This window comes from Thermobia domestica, chromosome 6 (assembly GCF_964235325.1).
Source record: "Thermobia domestica chromosome 6, izTheDome1.hap1.1, whole genome shotgun sequence".
NCBI lineage: Eukaryota > Metazoa > Arthropoda > Insecta > Zygentoma > Lepismatidae > Thermobia > Thermobia domestica.
Genome location: NC_137459.1, coordinates 84754549 through 84778527, shown reverse-complemented (window position 1 = coordinate 84778527; position 23979 = coordinate 84754549).

The following is a 23979-nucleotide window of genomic DNA, read 5'->3' as shown; positions in this document are numbered from 1 at the left end:
CATAGAGATAAATAATAATTTCTCACAAAAGTTGCAATAATACAAAGAAAGCAGGACATAGACTACAGGAACCTACCACAAGTGAAAAACGTGAGCAATTTCGTGAACATATTTGAAGAAATTCTTGTTGATTCTGACTTAATGCAATGTGTATATCAAAGAACTTACAGCATATGGTGAAAATATCTAATACATTGAAATCGTAAAAGTATTATGTATTTTTCTTTTTGTATTTTGTAAGTATAATGGCATATAGTAAACCTCTAGACGTTATTGTTTGACCGTGTACAGCATATATACGCGTACACTAGCATTTATTCAAATAACTGTAATCTTGAACAAAACCGAGACCCGGAAAATCTAAAACTAACCCTTTTAGTATTGTTACGATGGTGTTTCCATATTAACGAATGTTTCTACCAAGTTGTAAGCAATGTTTAATAATAATAATAATAATAATAATAATAATAATAATAATAATAATAATAATAATTTACCCCATTTCTTCTTACAACGAGTTCTTTGTTGACCTGGTTAACTTCAATTTGGTAAATTAATACTAATACAATGGCACGCACAACCATCTTTTATGTTTGTTACCTTTTTGGCATAATAAATCTGCTTTAATTCAAGCAGTTCCTCAATTCCGTTAAAATATTGAAGCTATACCAAAAATCCTTTACCACCTAGAATAATGCGCATCTAAGTCAAGAGCAAGAACCATATGCTAACACTGGAGCACGTCTAACAGAAAGAAATGTTATTAGTAACTAGCTCTGATGTTTGAAATCACAAATTTATTTTCCATCATACTCGAAGGATATAAAATTCAAATTCCATCATATTATCCTTTCACGTAAATAAATTATTAAAATCATCCTCGTAATCAAAAAGATATGTGTATATGAATATACGGTAATGTAATCATACTGATAGAGATGGCAACCAGTTTTGAAAAACGAAATTATGCAAAGTATTTTTGCATCCCGCGATTGTACCCATTAGAGAGGAAATTGCGATGATTCATGTGAATTTTACTTAATTAAAAAATTCTTATTTGCTTTGTAGCATTAAAATCACCGTGTTGTTACATTTGTCTTCTTACAGCTTAGTTCTACACTTTGTTTTACTTTGATTTGTTATTAATAAATACCAAGGTACTTGCTAAATTTTGATTTAATAATATGTAAGTACCAGCAACCTTACCGTTTGGTAAATAGAAATAATATTATTTAATTTATTCAAAGTTTAGAAAAAAGGGGCGAAAGAAGAAAAGTAAAATTTATTGCAAAATTGTTCCAAAGTAACTTTATGGCAAAATAAATTTTCTACTGATTTTTTTAACTTACAGATTATTAAAAAGTTGCAAGTAATCGTCGGATCACCACACTGATTAAAATCAATAACTTGTTCTGCTGTCTAAATGTTACACTCATCAATGTAACTACGATTGGATGCACTTACCTACGCAAGCGTTCTGACGGCTCAAATATTAATTTAAACAGAAATGTAATACAAGCATATAATGCATCAAACAAAATTAGAGGCTAATTATAGAGCTTCATATCACAGCATATCAAATTCCGGAAGTGAACGTAATATTATAATGGTTTATTCCTATTGACTGTGTTTTCATAAGCTGCAAGATAATTGAAACTCTAATATTGAGATTGAACATTTTAAATATAAAACTTTCTGTTAGTTGAATTTGTGCAGAAGATATTGCTCTTTTATATTACTATTTTAAGCAGTTACATAGAGGAGAAGTTAATGCATTACCTTAAGGAATACGAGAAACTGATACACAAAAAAAAAATGAATCGAGAAGAGTAATGAAATTACTGTTTACCATTAAACATTTACTTTCCTATCTAACGTGCGAAAGAAATGCGTACAATGATAATGAATAATTGGTAATGAATATATAAAATTGAATTTCAAGTAATAATTAACAATGAATAAATATAAGCAAATTGTAATACATTGATGTAAGTTAAGATCAAGTTATAATACTCAATTCTAATCTCACTGAAACTTCGACGAAAGATAATACACAAGCTGTATTGATTTTCGGAAGCCCAGAGAAAACTAACGTTCTCACAATCTTACACTAAAGTTGGTGGATTTATCCAGAAGTTTTATGATGAAATAGGTTTATGATACAAATTGGTTTTCCCGTTTATTTAGGACAATAAAAGTTGCGGATGGTAATGAATTGGTAGCAGGAAACAAAGAAGATTTACAATAAGTTCTAAGATTGGGAAAGAATTTGGGGAAAATGTATAATGTGTACATCTGTTAAATGTGTATGTTCTTCGCATAGGAAAAATAAGGTGTAATAAATTTAAAATCGAAAATTAGATATAAAGAAACTCCAGATGTGGGATGTACGAAAACGTTGAATCATGTGTTTGGCCATTTTTAATTAAAAAATTGTTTAGCGAATTCCATACTTTCAACATTAGCTAATAGCCCCATTCGGCACTTAGTGAATAAAAACAGAAAAGATAAATTTTAATATTATATTTTAAAATCCTTATTTAACAGTGGACTTTTTATAAACGCTAGAAACATGTGTTCATTTATATCTAATTTAGAGTATACATTCCGAATTTCACAACTACAACTTATGCAACTCATCACATTAGGCATGCATGGAATAAAGACATGGAAATAAAGTTATTATAAAAACAATCCTCCTCCCCTTCATAAGCAGATTTTTTTTTTTTTTTTTTTTGAAAACGTTCAAATACATATTTTATTAAATTTAATTAAGAGATCGTATACTGAATTTCATTCCTCCAATTTCAGCTAACTCTTACATTTGGCACTCTATGCAAAAAGAAACTGAAATATCCTAACTATTAAAAAAAAAAACTACATGAACTGACATAAATTAAAGGGGTGCTTCCGGTTGACGTGGAAAGTTGAAATTTGGCATGATTGTAGCTTTCCGGGACTAACCGTCAGGAAAATTGCCGAAAGTCAATATTTTTTAAAAAATGTTTTAGGAGATCTAAAGGGGATATGAAGAAATTCCCCACGTTATTTAAATGGGTTCATGTTTACCTGTAATCTAATGTTTTAGGTACTTGTAATTATAATTAAAAAAACTTTTAATTCGGTATGCTTGTACGTTTTTGTTAGCATTACCTAAAAATAACTAAAAGTACAAATTTCCAACTTTAGAGTGGTTTTATAGGAAACTGAAAAATCTTTCCCATGTTATTTATATGGGGCACCTTTAACACCAAAATTATTGGGCACTTCCTGTATGGCTGCAATGACTAAATTTGACATGATTGTAGCTTTTCGGGACCAACCGACAAAAAAAATTGCCAAAAGTGGATATTTTTAATTTTTAGGGTGCCTAAAAGGAGACGAAGGAATTCCCCACGTTATTTAAATAGGCCTCTTTTTGGACTTATAATCTCATATTTTAGGTACTTGGAATTGGAATACAAACGTGAAATTCGGTATTCTTGTGTATTTTCCTTTGCGTTACCTAAGTAAGTCAGTAAAAGTAAAAATTTCCAACTTTAGCGTGGTTATTTATATGGGATGTCATGTACACCTCAAAATGTTTATGCACTTCCGGCATGATTAGTAGGGTGGAGTGAAAAATTGAAGTTTGCACATCGGTATTCTAATAGTGAGGGATTATTGCTCCTTAGTAAGTATTTTAAAAATCAATATTTATTTTCGTTGAAGTCTATTATCTTTGGGTGCCACCAACATGGTTAACCCTTTCCTTCCGAAAATTTTTCCAACTTTTAGGTTGGCGAGCAAGGAGACTAGAAGAATGGTTGATATCCTGCCAAATAATTGTCCTAGAAACTTGAACTAAAAAGAATTGAAATGGAGAGTATGTGTTTTTATTCTGCCAAAGCATTTTACAATACGTAGAGTGAAAATATTTCAAATTACAAATACAAGGACTGCTACAAATACTGGCAGAAAGGGTGGAATAATATGACATTTAGAAGAGTCTGTTCATAGACCTTTGCAATGATTGGTTTGTTTGCTGCACGTAAATGAACTCCCTTTAAGGCATTTGCTAGAATCAATTGATGGTAAGACAACAGGTCCTCATGCATTTTCTGGACAGTTTGGAAGATCATTATTAAATTGTGAAAGCAAACAGTTGTGGAATAAGATGTAATTGAGAGCCATCTTTCAGCTTTCGAGAATTATAATGATCTCAGTGCGGATCAGAAGTATTTGTATGAGATTCGCAGGGCTGTTTCAAATGGACATTTTCCTGATTGTTTGGCAAAATGCTATCCAGGAAACATTTCGCACGTCAGGTGGGTTCCTACAGCAAACATAATTATTCGATTGTATGTAACTACACCAAACCCTTCAGAAGAATTAAAAGTGCTCTCTCAGTATGTTGTAAAAGTGTATGCGCCAGTTTGGTTCAGCATAAAACAGAAACGTTTTGGCACAGATGGATCAAGACATTTCTTCAAAATAATTCAGTTATCGCGCTTCCTTCCTGAAAAGTACAAGGCTGTCATTGATCCTGTACTTCAAAGAAATGGATACTTTGCACATCCTGAAAACATTCTCTTCTCTAGGATGACAGATAAGAAGAAACATATCAGAGAACTGGGGTTTCGACGAGTCCTTAAGGCAAAAAACCTCACAAATGCCTGGAATCAGAAATTACGACATTCCATTGCTCAATTTTGAAGCTGAAGACTACATAGAATTCACAAACTGGACAGATTTGGCTATAACTTGCCTCTCCCCCACACTCACACTTATTATGGATCTCACTGCTGCGAATATTCAGAGTCATTCAAGGTGATACCACAAATATTGAAATTCCGAATATTTCATGCCTTAGTCAAGCTGTAGAACGATGTGTAAAATTGGTGACAGAAGCATCGTCTTGTGTTTGTGGTGTAACTGCACGAGATGGATACATAAGGACAAGACTCGAGTCCCGAAGACGTACGCCTGTCTTCAACACAAAGTCAGAGTTTTCTACAGTGTAATGTATGTTGACATGTATCTCCACATATTATTTTGATATGAAGTTTCCCTAGCTCATTTTCAAGAATAGAAAGTAATGTATTTTGTCATGTTTTCACATATTATTTGTATATTAAGATTTCCTAGGTTATTTTCAAACTGAAATCAGAAATGTTCATGTCGTTACATAACTTTTCTTATATTTGCAATTAATCTAAAAATTGTGTGAAGATGTCTATGGTAACATACACTACACACAAAAACTTAAATCTTATGTTTGTACTGAGTGGTGTATTTTTGTCATCTTTTTTTCACATATCATATTATAAAGCTTTCTTAGCTTATATTCAAACAGACAAGAATGAAAAATCGCCTCACTAACTTCTCTAATATTATTAATATACAGTATTTATCAATGATGCCTGTAGTCGAGTATATACGTAGGGTAATGCAGACTACACACAAATCTAGTCCAATTTTACGTACAAGGTAGTGTTCTTTTTTATGTTTGTTCACACATGTTTATAAAGATTTTCCAACTGATTTTCAAACTAAGATAAGAAACAAAAAAGTTGATGTTATGAAACTTGTGTAATATTTGTAATAATTATAAAGATGTTGTATTCGAACATAACATATATGTAAGATACTTAGTTTCATTTTTCCATTCAAGTATAATGTAAAAAATATAAGTACGTTACAACTAACTTTTCGAGCCCTCTATATCTATAACACTAAAAGGAACTGACTCAGAGGAGTGAGGTTTCTGTGATACAATATTGTTGTATAACAACTTTTCCGAACAGAAAAAAATTGCCTCATTTCACAATACTGTTAAAAATACATATTTCAGCCAAATTTCAAGTCCCGTGTGGCACCCAAAGTTATTAATTAACGAGACTAGTATTTTTGTGATACTGTACTCTAATAGTAAGGCAACTTTTCCGCCCTATTAGAAATATTAATTCCAAAAATTTTTTTTGGACCACTATTTCACTCCACCCTAATGATTAGGGTCATGAAATTTGGCATGATTGTAGACTAACCTACAGGAAAATTTCCAAAAATGAATATTTTTAATTTTTAAGAGGTCTGAAGGGGGAAGAAGAAATTCCCGTGTTATTTAAATAGGCGTTTTTATTGGATACAAAATCTTATCTTATAGATAATTGAAATAGAAAGAGAAACTTGAAATTCGGAAGAAATGTGCGTTTAAAAGGCGCGAGATCGTATGCCAAGCAAAGGCGGGGTATGAGGTCGAAGCCCCAGCTGGACAAATTCAGGAAATATCTAGAGCAAATGCACGAAATTCACTGTTGGTGCAAAGTCTGATACATAAGAGTTACGAGGCCGTAGGCCGAACAAACGTGAGGGTCTGGGGGCGTAGCTCCCAGCTAGCCAAAGGCTTGTCAGTATTATAGGCGCGTTTCCACTTTCCCGAATTTCATTTCTCTAACTTCAGAGATTAGTTCGACACTCAAATCTTGGCAGATAATTTAAGCCCCACTTAGGATACATCTTTCAAAAAGTTGAGGGCGTGGTGGCTCAGCTGTAGAGCATTCATCTCCGGTACTTGGGGTCCCTGGTTCGATCCCAGCTCGCGCCGTGTGGACTTTGTGCTGGATAAACAGCGTGCTCATAGGTTTTCTCGGGGTTCTCCCGTTTTCTCCCACTTTCATCATTCCACCATTTCACTCATTTCTCATTATCACCGTCTCCTTTAGCCTAACCGGCATAGCCGTGGGACGTTAAACTTAAAGATTTCATTTCATTTCATTTCTTTCAAAAAGTTCTTTGTTTTTTAAAATGTCATGCCTCTCCTGTAGTATTATGGCTTGAGTGATAACGAGTTATTCACTTCTACGCTTTTATATCATAGTCTAGAAAATAGACAAGAGGATGAAGTTACTTATGTACACAAGGTTCAAAAAGAATTAAGTAGCTATTTCCATTGAAAAGTTAAAGAAGTGAGGATATTTAAATTGTTTGATTGCACTATATTTTCAGAAGAAATAAGTAAAGAAGGAGTGCAAGTGGCTACGTCAGTAGTGGAGCTATTTGTCCCCTTCACGACATGCATTCTACAGAATAAAAGAACTGTCATCGAAGAGCGTAATCAACTATGCTTTTCAAATATATTTTCCAATGTACCAACAAAGGACAACAATATTTGGAGTAGGATGCAGTAGTCGTAGAACCCAGTTTTTTTTTTTTTTTTTTTGAATCAATGTTTATTCTTTCTAAAACATGGAATCATGCTATAGTCCGGCAGTCAGTCCATGGTACCGTGCATGTGCGTCCGCATAAAATATTTTTGCATTTTCATAGCCTTTACATCTTCCTAAACAATATTAGGAAGGGTGTCGCTCCTACACCCTTGGGCATTTTGCATAATACCCATGAACCCTTTCGAATCCAATGACGTTAAACAATTTTTAGGACTTTTTTTCAACTATCTATTACTTCAACACAATTCATCAGAATTTTATAGTTCATATGCCATTCTCTTTAAAATGATGCAATCTTTCAAATGCTATAAAGATCATACCCTTACAACGTACGATAAAAGGGAAATTTAGAAAAATCGGGAAATTTCTCTGAAAAAACAATCCCTTTTTCGACCTTTGGGGCCCTGGGTGAAAGCACGGTACCCCAATATACATTGAGATATTGGTAGTGTTCATGCCAATTATTATTTTGATATCTTATATAATGACGTCATTATAAAATGTTTCTCAATTCTCTGTGCAAGTAAAAAAAGTTTCACTGGTGCGTAGGTTAGGTTTTGATTCAAACTACAGTCTTTGGTACGAGTAAGCAGCTAATTTGATACTAATTGTCTCCAGTTCTTCACGACGTTGTCTTGTCGTCATTATATTCGAAAGGGTTACTATGGAAACTAAGTGCTGCTATTACTGATAAATCAAATTTTGTGCATACACCTCAAATTTACTATCCTACCAGAAACTTCCCGTTGTGTACACTCAAGGTTTTTTATCGATCACAAGTTGCTTTAAACATCTTAAAGGTGTTGAAGAATATGTTTTAGAAGTATAAACACTTTCATTTTCACAGTCACTGCGAGCAAAAAGAGTACAAATCATGAATAAAATATTCGGTCTCCTTTTCGTCTACGTTTGTATTTACCGCGGCGATTATTTTATTTATTTATTTGTTTATTGTTATATCACCGTGCTTCGTCATGACAAAGATAAAACACAGTGCATGACAGTTTAGCTGCATTGCAACGACAATAAGCTGTTAAGAATGGTTTATCAGATGAACAACGACAATGAATCATATCAAACACTTCTGAGGTGCCAATGCAGTATTTGATAGCAGTAGCACAAGAACAAGAGATTTCGACGCATCTTCACGTTTCCAGCCTTACAAAGGGGGATCAAACTTGGGAGGCTAAAATTCGCACCCTGACATCCATATGACAGTTTGAATGTGTGCTCTACGAACATTTAACTCGAACGCTTCCGTTGTAGATGAGAGACTTTTTAAATCAGGAGATGACGCAGCCTTTCGCCTTGATATCTTTGTAATTCACGCAACGACTCGTACATCAGACATATTTTCTCTCCTTTTGCTTTCGTAGCAACGAACATGAAATACGTGCTTTCTTTTACAACATCGGCGATATTTGCATGAAATTTTGCAAGTAGCTTGAGTTTGTTGCCGCAGTGCCCTCTCTTTTCGATGTCAAAACACTGAGCAACCGTGTCCCACCCTGAGAGAGCATGTGCTCCTGGAAGATCTGGAAGAAATGCCTTATCTTCTTCTACCCCTGCACCAACGTCGATAACGGTCCTGATAGTCCACTTCTTTCTATAGTTAACACTCGCGACAGTTTAAGAGTGAGAAAGAAGTATATGAGAAGTATGAAAACATCGGTATCGTCGCACGTAACTGTGATACTCTTCACTCCTTTTTGGGAAACCCTCACTACTTGCTGCACTATGATCACACCTGCTTCTTCGTATGTTGTCCGCAAATCAATTCTATCTTTATCTCTTTTGAGTGGGGTCCTTTCCAGTTATGACCAATTTATAGTCCAGATTTCTGATATGACCATCAGTGAGAAGTTGCTGGATAATTAACTCTGTCAATTGTATCTTGTTTTAAGTGACAATAAGTACATTTTCCGGGATGAAAGTGATGTTCCCAAACTCGGCTTTTGCCTCCTCCTACCAAACTGACCAGCTCGGGCCAATCTTGCGCCACTCTTAATGCTGTAGTTGTAGTATCTGTCGAATACCTAATACACATTAAAGAACCTTGTCTTCTGAAACACGTATTCTCATACGTTATTGGAATAGCCATGAACAGTTCCATTGTTCGGACAGTCTACTACCCACAGTATAGCACTTCCATCAATCACTGTATCTTCTGGTCTGAAGATTACTCTTGCAGATGCATCAACTTTTAGCTGATTCATCATAAGTGATTTCGCTTTTGTTATTCTCATCTCCCGGTAGTCATCAAACATGCCAATTGGTACGGGGTAAGTTCATGTTTGAGGACAGGTTGAAAATTGATGTCTCTTGGCCCTTGTATTCCAGGAACACGAGAGCAGATCAACGTGGCATCACATACATCTGTAGTTCCAACGCACATGGACTTCCTGTTAATAGTCATCGTTATAACTTCCTTTGGTATGGAGAAACCTGCCTGCCAAGTAGCTGAATAATTAACCATTTGATCCATTCCAATATTCGACGCATTGTGAACATTCACTTTTTCTGACGCGATTCAGCCAATGACTATGTTGGTAAGAGATTGTGAATGGTCCTTCGTGTCAAATGGATCAATACACGTTTCTAGCTTACTCCTGAGTTTCTGTCACTTCTATATGCTCGAATCCTTGCTGGTTTCTATTCTTTGTAAGTAGTGACTTCATCCCTCTGACTGTCGTTGGTCAAGTCGGACAGATCTTGCAAAATACAGATAAAAATGCGCATGTTGTATGCCCACGTTTTCCTACTTTCTGGTTTCATTGTCAGTCCGAAGATTCCACGGGATCCTTTACCGTATCTCGTAAATGTCGTTTCGATATACATGTCAGACCAGATGCCGTTCCACAGCTCTTCCTTGTGGTGGATGATGTGCTTTCCTTTCCTGAATTTCTTTAGTACATCACTATGACATGTTTGCATTGACTACAAAAATACAAGCCTTACCTTGTATAATTGTGATGATCAGCAGAAAAGAAATACGGCAGCTTATGCTTTACTGCCCACAGGTATAGTCGCCATTCACTTTCACGTTCAGCTCTCACAAACACCATAATAATAATAATAATAATAATAATAATAATAATAATAATAATAATAATAATAATAATAATAATAATAATAATAATAATAATAAAAACAGACTTTACTCAATTTTTCACACCATAGTTTGGACGTAGAGCTGATTGATGCTTTGATTTTTTTAAAATATAAGCTCTTCCTTTGGATTTACCGCAAGAAAAATAGGTCTCTAAACTTCAACAACTAATTGAAGAGCTCTGAAATTCTATGGGAACATCTTACCAGATAGATTTTTGGAACACTTCCAAATGCTGCATTCAGAATATCTTCAAGACCATTTCATGTCATCAGACATCCAACGCAACCAATAAAGATCATTAGTCTGTGCATTCCTCCAAGTTTTGGAGTGAAAGTTGAAAACTGTTTGCGGTAAAACCAGGTGATGTGCACAGCCAACTTATACAGTTGCTGGTCGTTTGTGAATATAGTCACATTTTGACCACACATATTGGTAAGTCGTATGGCCTCGACCATTGCTGTGAACATTATGTCGAGGTCTGCAGGATCCATGTCTATTAAGAGGGTATATATGGCCCTTGTGGCTGTTAGAGTCTTGTACTTGCTGGCGGCACAATTATGTATTAAATCTAGGAAATTCTAGGGTATCGTTCTCAGTTACTATCCGTTTTATAGATTGGAAATCAAAGTATCTACATCTTGATAACAGTCTGCCCTAAAATGATTATCCATACAAATATTTTTTTCTTACTGGTAAATTAATGTTTTCTCGTCCCACGCATACTGTATTTCCTATGGTTAATATAATTTCTTTTTGAATTTTCTGTACAGACATAAATTTTACATTCTTAAATATGGACTCAACAACAATGGTAAACTGCTCAAAGTATTTTTTGACCATTAAAACATAGGTATACACACCTATATTCATATGATAGAACTAGAAGTTGAAGAGAGATTAATGAAACTAGAAATTCAGTTAATGGCGGCAGCCATTTCATATTAACGTGTTTTATACAAATTGCCCAAGGGTGTTAGGGCGACACCCTTCCTAATATTACTTGGTAGGGTTAAAAGATTATGAAAACGTGAAAATATTTTATGCGGACGCGAAATATTTTATGCGCACGGTACACTCAAAATCAGGGGTTTGACGGCCGGACTACTAGTACCAATAACGCAGGCTTGTGCAGATTGTGACAGATAAGTCAATTCTAATACTCTGATTGCAAAACTATTAGTTGTGTTGTCCCCCCACGTACAAGGTTAGTGGGTATGCTTTTGTGCATAGTATACAGTGTGTGTTTGGTTAGAAGCAGTGCTTTCATCAGCATCTATAGATTGATATTTTAACTGCTTAATCATTTCAATATTCTTATTATTATATATTTAATTTCTTTCATTGGAGATCAGAACGAGATAAGAGCACTCCTACTTCTGCACTGCAACAGATGAGAATTAGTGCATGTGACTATTTGAATGTGCGTTCTGCTATTGCGACTTCATGAACAACATTACAAACTCAAGTTGTTTTAGAAGCTTATTGCATCCCCCATTAATATTGACTTTCAGGGCCTTCTATTGCCTCCCTTACATATTAAGTTAAGGACAATAAAGCAAGTTGTTAAAATGCTGAAAAAAAGAGCAATTATTTCCCATATCTAGTTCAAACACATAGCCAATGCAAGATTAAGTACTATATTTTTGACAACCCACATACTCGTATGCTCAAAAAAGAATCTGCGTTCATAAATATAATTAAAAAGGTGAAGCTTCAGATATGGGAATAGCTTATCGATGTAGTCAATAACATCTTGGCAGTGTGAAATATGATGGTAGGAACATATTGTGAAAGCCATGCACCAAAAATTACCTGTACTGGTTTTCGGCCACACTTCATTATTCTTATATCTATATCTATATCTATATCTATATCTATATCTATATCTATTTATATATATATATATATATATATATATATATATATATATATATATATATATATATATATATATATATGTATATATAGATAGATAGATAGATATACATATATATATGTCAACGCTAGATGATAATTATTATTTTAGTGTCAACGTGGCGTGTGTGGCTGAATAACGAACTAGTGAGTAACTGCTAATGAAATGAAATGGAATGAAATCTTTGAGTTTTACGTCCCACGGATATGCCGGTTAGGATAAGGGAGACGGTGATGATGAGTAATGAATGAAATGGTGGAATGAAGTGCACACGGTGTTTGTCCACCACAAAGTTCACTTGGCGGGGACTGGGATCGAACCAGGGACCCTAAGCACCAGAGGTGAACGCTCTACCACTGAGCCAACGCGCCCCCCGTAACTGCTAATCCATAATAATTATTGTTTTTAGTTGTGTTTCTAAATAGAATAAATAGGCATATTGTACATCGAACTATGTATTTAAAATAGTAATACAGTCCACGAAGAACTGGAATGTCATATGAGTTTGAAGTTACACTTCCTCCACTCTCACCTTAACTACATTTAATAAATCTAAAGTGCACTGAGCGAAAATCAGATAGAGAATGTCCACCAAGACATTCAAGAGATGGAAACAAGATACCAGAAATGAAATGAAATGAAATATTTGAGTTTTACGTCCCACGGTTATGCCGGTTAGGCTAAAGGAGACGGTGATGATGAGTAATGAATGAAATGAAGAAAGTGGGAGGAAACGGGAGAACCCCGAGAAAACCCACGCACACGGTGTTTGTCCACCACAAAGTTCACTTGGCGGGGGCTGGGATCGAACCCGGGACCCCTAGCACCAGAGGTGAACGCTCTACCACTGAGCCACCGCGGCCCCTTAACAAGATACCAGAGTCCATGATAACAAATATATCCATGATAACAAATTTTGCGTCTGTACCTAGTGCGAGAAAACCCGCATGAAGAGCAAAAACGTAAGTAAACACGGCACACGTTTATAACTAAAGGACGGAGCAAATAATTTGCATTTCGTGAGTACTTTAGGCTTTTTCGAGTGTTTCGCACCTGTTTCCATTACATTTTATTCTTGGTAGTCAGTGTTATGCAAATTTGGTGTAATAATTGATGCTAAATATTGATTACAAATCAGTAGATCATCAAATATTAGATCTACACATTACAAAAAAATCGTTTCTCAATAGGAAAAACGGTCGGTAAATTTAAAATTAGCACACCGAAATTAGATGCGAATACATGTTTAATTTTATTCCGCACAACAAAAGTTTTGATTTGCCTTCCTGCGTAATTATTTGGTTCTATTATATAAAAATGACATGAATAATTGTCTTTATGTCTCACACTGACAACATGCCGCAAATTTACAAATTAGGATTTGAATTTGATTTTCTAAAACCGGAATAAATAGATCTATTCAAAAGAAGAAAATTTTTTTGGAACTTTTAGATTTGAAATTTATTCAACGTTTAATACTTTATATTTACAATAAAATATACTTTAATCTCGCAATCTGAAACACAATAATGAGATTGATGAACTGATTTATTTGTATTGGCTGTTTTTGTGATCAATCAGACTATGTGAAACGAGTCTTATAGTTTAGAGAGGGATATGAACATTGAAAAATGAAATGAAATCTTTGAGTTTTAAGTCCCACGGTTATGCCGGTTAGACTAAAGAAGACGGTGATGATGAGTGAAATGGTGAAATGAAGAAAGTGGGAGGAAACGGGAGAACCCCGAGAAAACACACGCACACGCCACAAAGTTCACTTGGTGTCCACCACAATGTTCACTTGGCGGGGGCTTGATCGAACCCGGGACCCCAAGCACCAGAGGTGAACGCTCTACCACTGAGCCACCGCGGCCCATGAACATTGAAGTGTATTCAATTGGCTCTCAGCGATAATCGAACAGTGGACTTCGTGCACCAAAGGCACGTGCGCAAATCACTAGACCAATGAAGAAGTCTGAGAAAAGAATTAGCTCTTTAGATTCAAGATTCATAATCAAGTCATTTGACAGTAACTCTTTATTTGTATGTATTATCTTCCATTTGCATATTTTCCTCCCCGTAGACTGTATTGTAATTGTGGTATTTTAATTAATATCCAGTATATTGTTTTTATTTGAGTTATTTGCAACATTTTACAGCAAAAATGTCCATCATATTTTACATATTGTCCTCGATGTTATGAAGTATTCATTTTTTATTTTTATTTTATTTATTTATTTTTGTTTGTTTTCCATTTGTTTGTGAAATGAAACGTGATGGCATAGTTTGTTTCAAACTTTGTTTTATTTTCATAAAAGTTAAAATTAAATATTGTATATATCCCTCTATATCTCATAAATTATATTTTATTCACCAGACACTATCTAGTTTATAAGAGCCCATGCCCTAACCTCGTGAGTCACCACCCAATTAAAACTTGCTTGGCTCATAGTTGCTCGTGAACTGTAATTTGGTTTACTTATCAGATATAATAGTACGTCTATATTTCACTAATGGAAGAGATGTTTCGAAAATTCTTGATAATTTCTAAAGCCAATGTATCATTCATATTTTTTTTTTCAAAAATAAATAATTAAAATATATTTAAAGAAAAATAATAAAGGATCATACCAGATTTACTGTTTTTCCCTCACCTTCCTCATATTGATTGGTGAAAAGTACAAAATACACGAAACCAAGTACCACTGTTAATATAAGCGGCATACACACCTAATACAAAATTTGTCTACATTTATTAATTTTGTTCGTGATCACATCGTAGTAGTATGGGCTGCACTTTGCCTAACTTTTTGGCTCCTGGGTCCCTGCCTCAGGACCCATGGTCCCTGGCCGGGGTCAATGACCTAGGGGTACATAGGACCACCCCCTCTAAATTTTGGCAGGGGTACCTTGGCCCACCCCCCAAATTTTGGCAGGGGTACCTAGGACCACCCCCCTTAAATTTTGGAAATTGCCAAATCTAAAAATTTGTTATGGTAGGGTAGGACCATAGTATGTACCTCTATCAGTATTGGGTGTCTATGTCGTTCCCTTTTATGGGTAAAAAATTGCCAAAAATTCAAATTTTGGAGGTTTTTGACCTAATTTATCCCCTTTGATGAGGTGTTATTACCCTATATAGTTATATGGGCGTATACAGGGGTCCATTACCTTTCATAAGACATGGGTATATTAATGCACCCATTGAAAAATTTGGGAGGGGTACCTTGGCCCACCCCTTAAATTTTGGAAATTGCCCAATTTAAACATTTGGTATTATAGTATAGGACCCTAACATCTATTATGATAAATTTGGATGGTCCACCTCGTTCCCTTTTAGGGTTACCAAATTGCCAAAATATAAACGTAAGCAATACGTAGTACCACGTGTTTGGTTTTGACCTAATTTATCCCCTTGGATGAGGTCCTATTACCTTATATGTTTATATGAGCGTATACAGGAGTCTATTACCTTTCATAAGACATGGATATATTGGTGCACCCCGGGAGGGGTACCTTGGCCCACCCCTTCAATTTTAGAAATTGCCCAATTTAAACATTTGGTATAATAGTATAGAGCCCTAGTATGTATCACTATAAATTTGGGTGGTCCACCTTGTTCCCTTTCATGGGTACACAATTGCCAAATTTTAGTACAACCACGTGTTTGGTCTTTTGACCTAATTTATCACCTTTGATGAGGTGTTATTATCCTATATCGTTATATGGGCGTATACAGGGGTTCATTACCTTTCATAAGATATGGTTATATTAATGCACCCCCAGGAGGGGTACCCTAGACCACCCTTTAATTTTGGAAATTGCCCAATTTAAACATTCGGTATAATAGTATAGGACCCTAATATATATTAATGTAATTTCGTTCCCTTTTAGGGGTACAAAATTGCCAAAATATAAATGTAAGCAATACGTTGTACCACGTGTTTCGTTTTTTTACCTAATCTATTCCATTGGACGAGGTCCTATTACCTTATACGTTATATGGTCACGTATGGGGATTCATTTCCTATCATAAGACATAGGTACATTTGTGCACCCGGGAGGGGTACTTTGACCCACCCCTTTAATTTTGGAAATTGTCCCTTTTATATGTTTGGTATTATAGTATAGGACCCTAATATAAATTACTATAAATTTTGGTGGTCCACCTCGTTCCCTTTCATGGGTACACAATTGCCAAATTTTAGTACAACCACGTGTTTGGTTTTGGCTCAATTTATCCCCTTGGATGAGGTCCTATTACCTTATATGGTTATATGGTCATGTATATATTGGTCCATTTCCTATTATAAGACATGGGTACATTGATGCACCCTTTAAATTTTTGGAAGGGGTACCATGGCCAACCCCTTAAATTTTGGAAATTTTCCAATTTGAGCATTCGGTATCATAGTACATGCCTCAACATGTATCATGATAAATTTGGGTGGTCCACCTCGTTCCCTTTTAGGGGTACAAAATTGCCAAAATATAAACGTAAGCAATACGTTGTACCACGTGTTTGGTTTTTGGCCCAATTTCTCCCCTTTGATGAGGTTCTATTACCTTATATGGTTATATGGTCATGTATATGGGTTCATTTCCTATCATAAGACATGGGTACATTGACGCACCCTTTAAAAATTTGGGATGGGGTATCTTGGCTCATCCACTCGGTTTTAGAAATTTTTTAATATAAGCATTTGGTATCATAGTACAGGACTTCAATATGTACCACTATAAATTTGGATGGTCCACATCGTTCCCTTTCATGGGTAAAGAACTACCAAAAAATCAAATTTCGGAGGTTATTGACACCTATTTAGCACGCTATATGGTTTATTACCTTTATATGTTTATGTTCCCTTTTAAATTTGGTAATTATCAAATAACAAAATTCGGTAAACGTTTTCTAGGACCCATTGGTGTTCCTCTTATGACCAAATATTCAAAATTTAAAGGTTATTGACCGGCTTTATTATTGAATAAGTACAGGATTTATTACTTTTTCATAAGACACAGGTGTATTTGCGTACCAATCTTAAATTTTGGGAGGAGGTACATTTCTTATTGTCATATCAATAATTGGTAATTGGATAGTATCTCATTCATTGGGTAAATCAGTATGATCACGTGATCAGTTATTAACCTATGATGGGATTAGGAGTCCAGAACATTGGTACATTGAAACTTTGTAGGATAATTTGAGAATGCGTCATTGGTTTTGATTATTCCCGCCAAATATAAACGTAAGCAAGACGTTGTACCACGTGATTGTCCTTGATGAGGTAGTGTACAGGGATTCATTTCCTTTGTTGTGGTACTTCTTAAGTTTGAGTACACACACTTTTAGAAAACAGTTGGTTCTACTCAGGTAAACAATTGACGGACATTATTGACCTTATTGAACATATAATGATATGATTAACTCTAAGACTTAGGTATATCAAGAGAAGTATTCTTTAAATTTGGGAATGGTGATAAACAGAATTTTAACATAAGGTGCGAAATTTGAAACAATACATTGAACTTTAGTCACAGCTCATAGTCTAAGATCATTGGTGGTGATTGATTTGAAATCTGATAGCTAACCTTATTGAATCTTATGACTCATAGACGAAAGGCAATACATGCTACAACAGTTTGAAATTAAACATAAGGTGTTGTAATCTGACACTAGCAAAGTTATTGTTAATGCAATTTGATTGGATGATCACTATCTTTCCTGCAAAAATTTGAAACAAAATTTTCCAAACAAAACTGTTCAAACAAAAATTTTTTAAACAGAAAAAAATTTTGGAAACGAAAAATTTCAAACGAAAAAATTTTAAACAAAAAAAATTTGAAACAAAAATTTAGAAACAAAAAAAAAATTCAAACAAAAATTTTTTCAAACAAAAATTTCAAACGAAAAGTTTCAAACAAAAAATTTCAAGCAAAAAAAAATTCAAACTAAAAAAAATTTACGTTTCACGGTTAACCGTCAAACTTTATCCGGTTTTTAACTATTCGATTAACAAATAAACGGTTTTGATCATATTTATCAGTGAGTGCAAAATGTTGAACGAAACCAAGATTTTTAAATGTTAAACAAAACTTAAAACTGAATACAGCAAAGATTTGAAAATCATCAACCAATCAGATTGCACGAAAGATAGTGATCAACCAATCAGATTGCACGAAAGATAGTGATCAGCCAATCAAATTGCATCAACAATAACTTTGCCAGTGTTGTAGCATGTATTCCCTTAAGACTTTGAGTCATAAGTTTCAATAAGGTTAGCTATGTATCCCTGTACACTACCTCATCAAGGTCAATCACGTGGTACAACGTCTTGCTTACGTTTATATTTGGCTGTAATAATCAATACCAATGACGCATTCTCAAATTATCCTACAAAGTTTCAATGTACCAATGTCCTGGACTCCTAATCCCATCATAGGTCAATAACTGATCACGTGATCACAATGATTTACCCAAAGAACAATTACCAATTATTGATATGACAATAAGAAATGTACCCCCTCCCAAAATTTAAGATTGGTACACAAATACACCTGTGTCTTATGAAAAAAAAAGTAATAAATCCTGTACTTATTCAATAATAAAGCCGGTCAATAACATTTAAATTTTGAATATTTGGCCATAAGAGGAACATCAACATCTACAATGGGGCTTAGAAAACGTTTACCGAATTTTGTTATTTGATAATTCCCAAATTTAAAAGGGAACATAAACATATAAAGGTAATAAACCTCTGTACATATCCATATAACATGCTAAATAGAGGTCAATAACCTCCGAAATTTGATTTTTGGTAGTTCTTTACCTATGAAAAGGGAACGATGTGGACCATCCAAATTTATAGTGGTACATATTGGAGACCTGTACTATGATACCAAATGCTTATATTAAACAATTTCTAAAACCAAGTGGATGAGTCAAGATACCCCTCCCAAATTTTTAAAGGATGCATCAATGTACCCATATCTTATGATAGGAAATGAACCTATATACATGACCATATAACCATATAAGGTAATAGAACCTCCTCAAAGGGGAGAAATTGGGCCAAAAACCAAACACATGGTACAACATATTGCTTATGTTTATATTTTAGCAATTTTGTACCCCTAAAAGAGAACGATGTGGACCACCCAAATTTATCATAATACATGTTGAGTCATGTACTATGATACCGAATCCCCTCCCGGGGTGCATCAATGTACCTATGTCTTATGATAGGGAATGAACACCTATACATTACCATATAAGGTAATAGGACCTCATCCAAAGGAATAAATTAGGTCAAAAACCAAACACGTGGTACAACGTAATGCTTACGTTTATATTTTGGCAATTTTGTACCCCTAAAAGGGAACGAGGTGGACCACCCAAATTTATCATAATACATGTTAGGGTCCAGTACTATAATACCAAATGTTTAAATTGGGCAATTTCCAAAATTTAAGGGGTGGGCCAAAGTACCCCACCCGGGTGCACAAATGTACCCATATCTTATGAAAGGTAATGGACCCCTATACATGACCATATAACTATATAGGATAATAACACCTCATCAAAGGAAATAAAATCGACAAAAAAAAAACAAACACGTGGTACTACGTATTGCTTACGTTTATATTTTGGCAATTTTGTACCCCTAGAAGGGAACGAGGTGGACCACCCAAATTTATCATAATGCATATTAGGGTCCAGTACTATAATACCAAATATATAAAATGAGCAATTTCTAAAATTTAAGGGGTGGGCCAAAGTATCCCTCCCAAATTTTTAAAGGAGTGCACAAATGTACCTATGTCTTATGATAGGGAATAGACCCCTATACATAACCATATAAGGTAATAGGACCTCATCCAAGAGGATAAATTGGGCCAAAAGACCAAACACGTGGTACAACGTATTGCTTACGTTTATATTTTGACAATTTTGTACCCCTAGAAGGGAACGAGGTGGACCACCCAAATTTATCATAATACATGTTAGGGTCCGGTACTATAATACCAAATGTTTAAATTGGGCAATTTCCAAAATTTAAGGGGTGGGCCAAAGTACCCCTCCCAAAATTTTAAAGGAGTGCACAAATGTACCTATGTCTTATGATAGGGAATAGACCCCTATACATGACCATATAACCATATAAGGTAATAACACCTCATCAAAGGGGATAAAATCGACCAAAAACCAAACACGTGGTATAACGTATTGCTTACGTTTATATTTTGGCAATTTTGTACCCCTAGAAGGGAACGAGGTGGACCGCCCAAATTTATCATGATACATATTAGGGTCCTGTACTATAATACCCAATGTTTAAATTGGGCAATTTCCAAAATTTAAGGGGTGGGCCAAGGTACCCCTCCCAAATTTTTCAAGGGGTGCATTAATATACCCATATGTTATGAAAAGTAATGGACCCCTGTATACGCCCATATAACTATTTAGGGTAATAATACATCATCCAAGGGGATAAATTAGGTCAAAAAACCCCGAAATTTAAATTTTTGGCAATTTTTTACCCATGAAAGGGAACGACATAGACACCCAATACTGATAGAGGTACATACTATGGTCCTAGGCTACCACACCAAATTTTTAGATTTGGAAATTTCCAAAATTTAAGGGGGGTGGTCCTATGTACCCCTAAAAGGGAATGAGATGGACCACCCGAATTTATCATAATACATATTAGGGTCCTGTACTATAATACCCAATGTTGAAATTGGGCAATTTCCAAAACTGAAGGGGTGGGCCAAGGTACCCCTCCCAAAAATTTCAAGGGGTGCATTAATATACCCATGTCTTATGAAAGGTAATGGACCCCTGTATACGCCCATATAACTATATAGGGTAATAACACCTCATCAAAGGGGATAAATTAGGTCAAAAACCTCCAAAATTTGAATTTTTGGCAATTTTTTACCCATGAAAGGGAACGACATAGACACCCAATACTAATAGAGGTACATACTATGGTCCTAGGCTACCATACCAAATTTTTAGATTTGGCAATTTCCAAAATTTAAGGGGGGTGGTCCTATGTACCCCTGCCAAAATTTAGGGGGTGGGCCATGGTACCCCTGCCAAAATTTAGAGGGGGTGGTCCTATGTACCCCTAGGTCATTGACCCCGGCCAGGGACCATGGGTCCTGAGGCAGGGACCCAGGGGCCAAAAAGTGAGGCCAAGTGGGGCCATTACTACTACAATCGTCTTACTGTTAAGAGTTACAGTCTAAAGAAAATGCTAGTAAAATAACATGAAATCAACAAATATAAACATATTTTGTCTATCTTTCTTCCGCATAACGAAAATGTTTCAATTAGTACCCTAGTTCAATGGTGTAACTCTATGGTAGTAAGAAAAATTCTTCTGTAAGGTGAGAAAGGAATCGGTACGCATAACAGAATAATTTGTGTTTTACAACTAAAATAAATTCAACGAACTATCTTGATTCAAAAAAAATATTCAGCTCAAACTACTTTATTTAATGAAATTAATGCATTAAATAATGATATTATTTTATTCAAGTTTTTTTTGTGTAATTTTATTCAATGTATCATTAAATGGCACGAGTGGGAGTCGGAAATCCAGAGCCTGCATACCATAATGTTTCGCATCCGTGTATAAGAAAACAAAGTCTACCAGCAATCTTTGATCTAGACTGAATAAGTTCGGCTGAACTTGTACGATATATAGTGTTTCGAGGAAAAGAGTTTTAAAATATGCAAGGAGATAAAACTTCTGTCAAATATGTGGTTACTTTATGTATATTTATAGTATTGCCTTCCCTCAGTCCAAAGATTAGTGAGGAAACATGAAAAGATTAAATCGCCTCTATATGCTGCGCTAATTAAATTAGATGCTTATTTAATAGTTATTTCTCGACATCGTCCATATTCTTGGATTTCAGTTTTCTTGCGGACAATATGTTAGTCCATTCTTCGTCACAAATGAACAGAAAAATTATTGATTTTTTTTCTGTATAGTACGCAAAATGCATAAATTTTCGTTTGCTTTATTTAATACACCTCTGTTATTTCTATAATTTGTTCACGGCATGTTTACACTCTGTCCAGCTTTCTTATCTGACATCACATTTTTTTGTCTTTTTCAAAGTGTTCATGTTTATAATCCATACAGGACTACATTCCACTGTAAGCTCTTAATATTTTTTTTTCTTATTGCTAATGACACGTTTATCATTAGGATCTTAAAATAACTTTCAAATCTAAAATCTCCAATATACATAACATTTGCGTAGTTTTAATCTGTTGGAAAGTGTATGTATATTTCTTTCAGCTTTAGAAGAAATTTAAATTATTAATCTCTATGAGATTGTTTCATGAATTCATAGTAGCAGTATGAGATACAAAAACAATTATCCATATAATGTTATGTAATAAAAGCATTGAATTATTAGTATTTATATGATTTCATGTTTTAGTTACTGAAAAAGAAAAATATAGATTCGTTAAATAGGACCCATATTATATAAACAATTATATCGTACTCCAAATGACCTTATCCTTGTTTGCCGTATTGGGAAACAGAAAATATTATCATATCATTGAATACGGGATAGTGAAGCAGCCTGACTACAGAATTTATAGAAGTTATTTTATAGACAAAACCTAATATTTTGTGAAATAAATTGTCCAATAAACTTCTCCAACCTGTTCTTACAACATCCATTCTTTAGTTGATGTCTCAAGTTAATGCAGATGTTATTCAGAACAGAATAGCTCACTAATTAAAGCCAATGAGTATACAATGATTATATGTGGATTATACCTTAAGGACGAAATTGTTCACAATGGACACTTTCCGCCGCAATACATCGTCGACAGCAACGTAGAACACAGTGACATGCCGATTATAGTGTTTCAAATGGCGTATCACAGGCCCGTTCAGTTTGTTCTCTCAAATCTTCAACTGCTTGTGTTTCGTCGTACACTGTATTATTTACAGTTCTCCAAAGAAATAACTGCAAATGCAGAGATTTGGGTAGGTACTCCGCTGCACGTAATTTGAGTCCTATCTATCTGTCAATGAAAGTGAGATTTAAAAAAATCCCTTATTTTCAGATTAAAGCAGGATGGCCTCATATTCTGTTGAAGTTATTTCAAAACTCTATTGTAAAAAAAAAGAACATTTATGACCTTAAGGTACTCAACACTACATAAATTGGATACTTATATTATTTAATTAGTGTACTTCATTAACAAAAACATTACAACCTTAAGGTTCTCATTACTGCAAAAAAATGTATACTTGTCGGCTTTAGTTAGTGAAATTTTCTGTTTTAAAAAGTGTATATATAAATTTGAGGCACCCTGCATTGGAAACAATATCACATTTGTGTCACATACCAAACGATAGAAGAAACCGCATGCTTGTTGCCCGTAGAGCTCAATGGAACTAGAGAAGTTAAGCATAACAAGAGGCTTTCAAACATTTTTGTAGATCAGGTGTCGAATATTTTGATCGAATATTTTAAATGAAGTAGAAGTGTGGCAAAAATTTGTTTATATTACCCATTGTTGATTTTTAGATCTTTATTTAAAGAAAAAAATCTCTTTTAAAAATGAACCTGGTCAAAATTAACTTCGAGTCTCCCATTAAAGCTAATATAAAACTAAAGACAACAAAACAAATCAAGACATACATGTAGTATAAGAAAACATCTATCGTATATTAAATGAGACTTGAAAACAACATGAA